Raw genomic sequence first — 9117 nt, 5'->3', positions numbered from 1 at the left:
CCAAGGCTGCGACAATTCATCTGTGATTACTTTTATTTTGGTTCGTTGTGTCCCTCTTTGCCTTGTTGACATTTATATTGATGGAGACTTGAGCTTTGCGAAAGAGCAGGCACTTCAGTGTATACTGGCAGAAAAATGTCCAAAAAAACTTTTTTTTTTTCTTGCCTCTTCATTCAGTTCTGGCCAAGATGACATTTATGACGTAAAAGAGGCCCAGTGAGTTTACGGACATTGTTGGTCGTATCTGTTTTTGTGCTTCATGCTTTGAGACAAACAATAATTGATTTCTGTTGTGCCATCAATGATGCTTTTCAATAAAAGTGCATATATAAATGAGACTATAGAGCCATTATGGAAACAGCCATCAAGTGGTTTTGAAAGCTATTTTAGAAACGCTGCAGCTCAGGGATATTTCAAGACACAGAATTACCCCGACAAGAATGGGCAGGAAGTAATTATGGATAAATGCTGTTCACGATGTCTCAAGCCATTTGACAAGTTAAATCGTATATTTGCTCTCATGGGGCCTTGAGCAGCTGTTTGACAGGTTTAATGTGTGACATTGGCTCCTTAGGTGCAAAACGACAAATGTAACAAAAGTAATGATTTTATTCTCAGAGTTGGAGTTTTATTCTGAAGTGTCTCACTTGGCTCATGATTCATGCTGAAGCCAGACCCCGTTTGTGACTCAGTCTTGGCACAAACTGGGGTTGATTGAAGCAACTGGGTTTCGAACGTAATCCTGTTGGTTGAAACCATCCTCAAAGTGTTTACGCATCCTGCTGGTTAGATTGTGTGCTTGGCTGACGTCACTTATTTGCACTAACTCAACATTTAGACAAGACAAATTATTGGAATAAAAAAATTACCTTACTCTTTACTTATCAGTTCACCCGCTGTATTTTTTTATTATTATTTTTATTTTTATTAGCTTTCAGATATTAACATTTTTTTTCTTTCTTTGTTTTCTTTCTCATATTTCAATCAGTATATGTATGAATGTAAAATATATAAATAAATGCATAAAATCTATTTAAACACATGCCAGAAATAAACTGCTATACTGTGCTAAATACTGTGTTTTGTACTGTTTGTGATTTTGTTCTATATTTCAGAGAGGAATATGAGGATTAGATAGACACATGGCCATAAAGTAACTTATTATGTAAAAATGTTGTGGGATCCTACTACCCACCACTTACTGTTGCAACAGGGCCTTAAATGTGCATTAGATTCCTGTCTCCCCACTAGTTGATGATCCATGTCAAAAACATATGAAGAAACGACACACACTCTGATGCTTAGCGTACACCAACATCCAAAAAAAAAGGGCCAGCTTTCTGCTTTAGACTACTGTTTATGATTAATAAATAAATAATATTCACTTTAAACACTACAAGTCAAAACGTTTTTGGGGACTAACCAGCGTGTTTTGCAAATGTCTCGGTGAACGAGAATGCTGCTGTGTAAACTTCCCCAAATCCCACAAAGTTACAGCCTATTAGATATAATTGTGAATTGTGATTTCTTTTTAATGTAATCTGTAGGCCCAAACAGTAACCTTTTGTAACTACATTACAGCGGATAAACATGCTTTTCGATCCCCCGTTTGAAGGGGTAAAAAGAAGAAACCGCCCACCAAACTCTTTATTATGAAGTGTCGCTGTTAATACATGTACACTGCAAAAAGTAAAGAAACCTACGCATTACTAAGATATAATTGGACAATCACTGTGCGGGGAGTGGGTTTAACTAACCAAAAACCAAGTAACAAGCAGTGAACCTGGGGCTTTGTGGTCCTCAGGGGGCAAATGTGCACTTTGTCCAAGTGGTAATCCAACCTTGGTTAGACAAAACCAGAGAACAAATGAGAGAAAAAGAATAAGGGGTGTGTGTGTGTGTGTGTGTGGGCTGACATTATTCTATCCCCCAAAATCAAAATACTTATCATCAATCCAAACACTGATAATATTTGGAATTAGAGAGACTACAGACAGGCTAGATTTATTTTTTGGGTTGGTACTCACACAGCAGAGAAAATCTGCTTCCTGAACCTGAAGACTCAAGGGTGACTTTTGCGGTTGTCTAAACGCCATGATGAGATAAAAGCACGGCTGACCTTCTCTAAATCTGCGAAGGATAAAAACTTCTTAATTTTTAATATGTTTCTGATTTCCAGGAAGAGGGGTTGCAGCATTCAGCAGTGTCTTTATCTGCACTTCACTCTTTGGCCGGCAGACTTTGTGTCTAAAGACAGACGGACTTCAACATTCACTGGTTTCTGCAAATAAGACCCAATTTCAGATTTATTTTCAGCTTCGGAGGAACACCTTTGACACTTTACAAAGTTGGAGAACTTTGGCTATCACACAAAGTGTTTTTTGTGGGGAAAAGTCATTTGTCACTCAGTCTCTCCCCGGTGAATTACTGCCTTAATACTTTAAATGGAGCTCAACAGCTGGGTCAGAAGGGCTCTTATTACATCCGTGACCCCCTCACACCAGACGATACTTTATGATTTGTAGCCTTAAATACTGTTAAGTTCACCCAACCTGTTTTATTTTTTTTTAATCACTCTTGTCTCCTGCTGTTTATAAGGCGCCAACATTGCATTGCATAGTTTCCCATTTTTAGCAGACATCACTTTTGGTGATTTATTATACAGTACATCTCATTAGGGAAAGTAAGTGACAGCAGTTCCCAGCATGCAGGCGCCAGCCAAACCTCCAGCCATTAAACCACTACAGTATTATTCAGTTTAAAATGTTTGGAAGGGAGGATTCTGGAGGAAATAGGATTGGATGTTTAAAATGTTGGGCAACACTTTAGTTGAACACAAATTACTGTGTAAACATTTTATACCAATGAAACACTCAACAGAAATTGTACTCGGAGTGTAAAATGGGTACTGAAGGGGCTGCCTTGTTTTACAGCCTGCACAGCCCCAACTTTGTCCCACATTTATTAATGCTTTGTCCTGGTAATTTATTTTTACAACCTTCTCACTAGTAATGATGTGTCAGGACATAAAAGCTGTCAGACGGATCCCACATTGAAACTCAAACTAAAAATAAATGTTGGAATATAAAATAAATTTAACATAAATTGTACCACAACTAATTTCTTATAAGCTCATTTCCATGTAATACCATTTTCTGCATGTCTTGTTACACAGTAATATTAGTAATTTAATATAATATTAATGACCAAAAAATATCTTTTAACCAAGTTTTTACACCCTTGAGTCCCTAACTCCTTGTCGTCTTCTCTTGTACTTGCATATTTTTCCTAGTATACTCTCAGTACACACTGTGTTTTATTGACAGCACATATGTACCTTTAAGCAATGTCATTTGTGAACTGTAATCTAAAGATTTATCACATGCTGTCAATCAAAACAATCTTCAAAATTAAGCAAAAAAACAAAAAATAAAATGCAGCATCTTACTTTTCCCAGACCAAAACATGTCATATTTGACTCTTTATTGGTGGCTTTACCACTAAAATGTTTGTTAGGTGAGAATTTATCCCTGATTCATACAACAAATCCACTTCCCTCTAAGCTATATCAGCTTCTCTCTCTATCCCAAGCTCTGCTGATTCAATCACGCAGCCGTCCCAGGGCTCGCAATAACATCAAAGTATGGTCTGATTTTATCAGAAGAAAATCTGCACGATGCAGTGGTGTGGCAAGCCTTGTGTGAGAAACCGACTGGATGGAGATCAGAGATTTTATGAGTTATCTGAAAGTCTTCTAAAAGGCACAGTAATGGTTTTACACTTACGATGCCTATTCGTTAACCTCAATTTGTGAATTATGATGCAAATACTGCACCTTAGATGGATTAAACAATTGTGTTTAGAATGAATTACAGTTGTGCCGGAAGATTGATTATACTACATTTGTGTGTCCTCTGCTGTGTGTGTGTGTGTGTGTGTGTGTGTGTGTGTAGTTGTACAAGCCGTGGCTGATGCTGTCATTAAATAGCCCCTTGGCCCCTCTCCTGAATTTGTTTATTCTGCAGTGGGCATGGGAGTAGGTGGCAAACAGATGGGCATCCATGAATTATGGAAATTATGGGCTTTGATTAACCACCACACACTCTGCTGGATAAAAGTAACTTCAGGGCTGCCAAGTTATGTGCTGCACTGGGCTCTGCCGCCAGTCAGTCAGTCAGCAGTGGGATGAACCTGATGCTTGATTGATGTTGTTTACTGTTCAATCTCAAAAAAAACTAGAACAAAATGGCTCTATTTTTCCACGTAGTTCCTGCTGAGATTCCCACAGTTTACTGGCATATCCCTTCTTAGGTTTTGGTAGAACTGATGATTATTAAAGGAATAGTTTGACATTTTGGGCAACATGCTAATTTGCTGTCTTGCTGAGAGTGGCGACAAAGTTATAAATGCACCGTTTATAAACCACAACCTCACGCAGGTATCGCAAACTAGACACGGTTTTTACGTTTAAGAGGCGCTGACAAGAAACCTTTCTGACATTTAGCCAGTCTAACCTTTTCCAACTGCTTTAGACTTACAGGTTGCTGGCTCCAGCTGACGTGAGTGGTATCAATAGTCTCGTGTTTTGCCAAGGAAGAATATTAGCATAATTTCCAAAATGTGGCTATTCACACCATTTAAAAATGTACTGGTGGCACAACTATATCAGTTTTAACAATATATTTTGATGAAAACAGATTCGGCTTCTTGTTTCTCATTTGCACCATAATTCACCCTTTAGGCAAACTAATGAACATATTCACTGAGTTGTGTGCTGCAGGATAATTAATCATGTATATCATAATTATTTAATTCTTCAGTTATTTTCATCAAACAAAGTTCGATTTCTAGTGGTGTTTAATCAGAGCTCTTTTTTTTTAATAAAGTATTTGATGTGTTTGAAAGAAGCACCAATTATCTCAGTATTGGCCTTGCAACTTCCCAAACATCCCCCCCCCCAACCCAGCGTAACACACACAAACACACACACACACAAATGCACCATCAGCTGCCATCAGCCGTCCCCCCACACACCACTGTCCCCATCTCCTCACTTTCATAAATGAAGAGAGACAGCCTTATCCCGGAACCAACACGGAAAAGCAATTAAAAAGGAATTAAGGGTGTGCAGGGAGAAATTGGATATGATATCCAACGCCTATTGTAAATGTCAACGTTATTACTGTGTTGTTGTTTCCCCATTCCTTTGGCCGCCCTGCCCGTTTTCAGGAGTGACAGCCCATAGTCTGCTGAGCTTAATTGAGCCGTCTCAGCAGCCAGGGTCTCGGTATGTAAGGTGAAGAGTGCTGCTTATCCTCTTCTGCATGCGGCTCTCATTAAGATCGGTTTTGCTGGTGAATAGTAACAACCCCCACTTGTCTTCTGTCTCTGTCCTCAAGCAAATGTCTGTTGAACTTATTTAACACTGCTGCCCTAATGCTATGTGAATTGTTACTGTAGTTACTATAGGTTTGCCTAATGTTGTTTTCAGCTCATATCAGTCCGAGGAGGATGAGCGCCTTTAGCATTAACTAATAGCGACATACCCATAAAACTGAATTTTTATGCATCGCACCGACAGCTCCTGTGTTAAAGAAATTTTGGAATAAGGGAATTAATCCATTAATCCAAATGAATCCAGTGAATCCCTCGGCTCCACTCATCCGAAACTAAAATTTCTCCATCTGTATCACCACAGATACAAATCAATGGTCACTCTCTCATTTTTATTTCTCAGTTATTTCTGGTCCTGTTTTCTGTGATTACTGTCTTGGTTGTTTATGGAGCAGTGATTCCAAACCAGAGGTACTTCTGGGAGGAGGAGGGAGTACTTTTGAGGAACTCTGTCTGAAGCTGATATGTTGAGTTGGCTCTTTAAGGAGGAGATTTTTGTCTAAGCAAGATTTATAGAAAAAGCTCAGCAATTAAGACCGAGAACTTAATGAGATGTTTCCTGTCACTGCTGCTTTTGTGTGGGTGATGCCTATATCAAGTGAGCAGCGAAGTCAAAACAGATTAAGGTAATAGATAAATAGTTCAAATGGTTAGTTTAAAGAATCAGTTACATTTGGGGAAATGTAATGGCCTGCTAAAACTCCTGCACAAATGGTTTCAATACGCACCTGAAAGTAATGGATCAATGACCATACTCACACCGGACTGACCCACTGACGGTTGTGTGTAGCGTTCAATAATATCCAGTCAAAATCAATTGAAATGAACACAATCTGACAGGTTAGCATAACAAAGGAGTTCTTGACACATATTTATGGCCCTTTCTTTGAACCTATCATGATCTATTTGTGTTTTATCCATGTCAATAATGTGCTTTTGTTGACGAGGAAGGACGGCCCATTGACTGATGATCTTCAGCCCCCTTATTTTGATTTGTCCAATGATAGATCATAAAAAACTGAAACAATATCCAGTGGGCATAATGTCAGCTGCAGTCTTTGCTATGTGATGTCAAAGGTCAGGTTGAACTCACGCTGGTTCGCTGTCTTACTATCATAGAAGCTCTACCACTAATTACTTGATGTGTGACTCTCAGTAAATCCAGTAATTTGATGTAGCATTATATAAATTAGTCATCACACCTGTGTCTCAACTGAGGACTTTTCCTGCATTTGACAAGGGAGGACTCCTCATGAAATTGAGCCACAGATTATTTTGTTAAAAGTAAATCTACCTGGAAATGGAAGTTGGGAGACACTGAAAAGCAATTTCAGCTTCCGCTCGCCACTGCTGACTGCTGTCCGAGCTGTCAGTGAAAACATAAGAACTGACTCTGATAGCAGAGAGGGAAAGAAATTACACTGGGATCTGGGATAACCAAGGTGAACACAGCTAACCGTATTACTGTAATATGTGACTGTCCTGTTTTATCACACTTTAATTTCCCCAACGGACTTTTATTTTACACATTGTCACCATAGTTTAAATGAGTTAATATTTCCCTGGGTACTGCCTAGATTCAGATTTCTTTTAAAATATATCCTGGGAGGGTTTTTACTGTCTGCTTTTTCCAGCTTTGTGCTTCAAATTCATGCAGACATTGACTCAGTGCAGCCACAGTCTGATGCTGCTGGCCACTGAGCAGCTCCACTGAAGCGATCTGGGGTTTAAGTGGCTTCCTCAAGGGCACCACAGTAGTGTTTGTTGAGGGAGCTGAGAGTGTTGCTCATTCATTTTCCACACCTCGACATCCCTGAGATTATCTGTCCTGAAATCTTACATCGCAAGTAAGAAAAATAATTCCTTTCTCCATCTCTGTGATACAAGTCCAGCCAGACCCGTGCGTCTGTGTGCGCGTGCGTCTGTGTGTGTGTGTGTGTGTGCGCACGGACGTGTCTTGGCTTCCTTTGTTCTTACACTCCGGTCTTACAGTCTGTCTTGTGTGTCCCACTTCATCCTGCTGTATAATGGAAGTGGGTGACAGCCACATCTGAAGTCAAGAGATGAAAGACATCATTTACAAGTAGGTGTCTGCTCTCCCTCTGTCTTTCTCACACTCTCACACTCTCTCTCAGACACACACACACACACACACACACACACACACATTGTGACAAAAGACAACGGCGATATAACAAAAACACGGCCTTTCTTCCTTTAAAACTTGACTGTGTTGAATAAGATTTGTACCACTGAAACCAGTTAGACCCATTTGTTTAAATAAATTTACTTTAGTTTTCTTCTGACGATTGTGATTATTGCCAATTGCACTGGATTTGGGATTTGAGCACCAGTTCCAGTACATGCGTTAATCATAATTTAATATAAATATTCACCGACTACCGGCAGAACAACGGTTGTCACCAGTTAATATCTCAAGATGGCACATGCTGAGTTGCCTGTTAACACAACCTGTTAGTCCGTGCTGACATTAAAAGGGCTGGTGCAGATGTGTACTGAACAGAACAGTCTGAGTTGTTTTTTGTTTTTTTTTAAAGCCTTGCTAAATTTATACTGCTCTGTTGTAACCTTCGAGGGCAGATTCATAGGTTAGGTCTGAGATGACATTTCCCTTTATAGCTCACTGAGCAAAGTTGTGAGTTGAAAGTTTTCTCAGAAGAACTATATATGTTTGAATCACAGGGAAACCTTCAGTAAGATTCTAATGAATTATTTACAATTAATTGCTAACCTAGCATGACATTAAATTGATATTTTTTACCATATTTCATCTGCTAACTCCTAGCTCGCCTTACATTACTTAGAATCTGTCCTTTTTTTTTTTTTTTTTTAATAAAAGTCAACCCAAACCCCACTGCTTGTGGGGTTCAGTTAAACACACAAATTTGTCTAAATGGATGCATGCAATTCAACACGTATGAAGAATTACATCTAATACATGAATAACGAAAGAATACTTTGGAGTTTATTTAAGCTTTTCTTTCAAAGACATTTTTATCACCACTGAATTACATCTGTCTTTCCAGGAAATTTCTTAAGAAATCATTAGCGAGAACACAATTTTCAATATTTTGACCTGTTGGCAGACATCATGAGAGATACAGGGATGCCTGAATGCTGCTTGATGGAAAGCTTATTATCTGTGAGGTCTCTTGTTTTAAATAGGCACACAAAGACTGACAATGACACAAGCTCGTCATCCACCCCTTGCTTCTCTCTTTGTTTCTACTGCTTGCGAACGAAACATTGAAACAGTCTTTCTCTCCCAATTACGAGCAACATAACCTGCCAGATGTGATTGTGTTTCCTTAATCTCTGCCGTTCCTTTTTCTCTGCATCCTACTGTACCCTCTGGCGAGCACAAGCGCCATGAGGGGTTAGAGTACAACCTGCACTAACGTCAACCCTCTGCACCTTGTCTTGATGCCCTTGAGCGGTAATTGGTCGAATCCCTGCAGAATCTGACTTGAGGGCACCGAAATCCACGGCTCCCCAATCAGCCGGCTGTCAATCATTCTGCCAGCTAAACTAAAGCCAGGGATAACTAACAGGCTGAGATTGGAATTTAGAGTTAGAGAGACATAAATCTTTCCGACAAGTTTGTGCTTGGCCAGGTAGTACTCTTATAGGCAGGGCCATCACCTAATTGGATGATAGGGATGCTGCCAATGTGGTCGTTAAGGGAAGCCCAACATCCAATTT

The sequence above is a fragment of the Scatophagus argus genome, chromosome 22 (assembly GCF_020382885.2).
Source record: "Scatophagus argus isolate fScaArg1 chromosome 22, fScaArg1.pri, whole genome shotgun sequence".
NCBI classification, from domain to species: Eukaryota; Metazoa; Chordata; class Actinopteri; family Scatophagidae; genus Scatophagus; species Scatophagus argus.
This window is presented reverse-complemented; position numbering follows the sequence as displayed.